Consider the following 654-nt stretch of genomic DNA (forward strand, 5'->3'; position numbering starts at 1 on the left):
TGGGGCTATTATTTATTCTGCAGCTCCCGCTGCTTGCAGCGTGTTCGTGGTTTCCTCTATTATCTAAATAATGTTAGGATAGTATTATAAATTATAAAATAGTAGAGTCCCCGAAAATGGATTGATTCGGCAAGCAAGTCCGGACCCTCGGCTTGCGTGCCTATGAATGCAGCCTTCCTCCAGTGGCTGAGGAACTTTTACCCTGAAGGGGGCTTCCTCAAAGCAATGCTGGGTTGCAAGGCTGCTACGAAAGGGGTTTGGGGGGAGGGGGTCCACAGCAGAGCTCAATGCTGTGGCATGGCTCCCAAGGGGCACCTCTAAGTGCCCAGCTCAGTCTGTGCCTCACCTGCCCTTTTAGTTGTTGTTGTTGTTGTTTCTTCTTCTTCTTCTTCTTCTTCTTCTTCTTCTTCTTCTTCTTCTTCTTCTTCTTCTTCTTCTTCTTCTTCTTCTTCTTCTTCTTCTTCTTCTTCTTCTTCCTCTTCCTCTTCCTCTTCCTCTTCCTCTTCCTCTTCCTCTCCTCCTTCTCCTCCTCTTCCTCCTATTCACTCAAATTAGGAATCTGGTAGCCCCCAACAACTGGAGGAGGAAGAGATCAGTTGGGCAGTTGCCTTCACATACTGTTAATCCTTATGACCATAATTGGGGCCAGGATTT

This window comes from Crotalus tigris, unplaced genomic scaffold, assembly GCF_016545835.1.
Source record: "Crotalus tigris isolate CLP2741 ecotype Arizona unplaced genomic scaffold, ASM1654583v1 scf7180000024304.1987388, whole genome shotgun sequence".
NCBI lineage: Eukaryota > Metazoa > Chordata > Lepidosauria > Squamata > Viperidae > Crotalus > Crotalus tigris.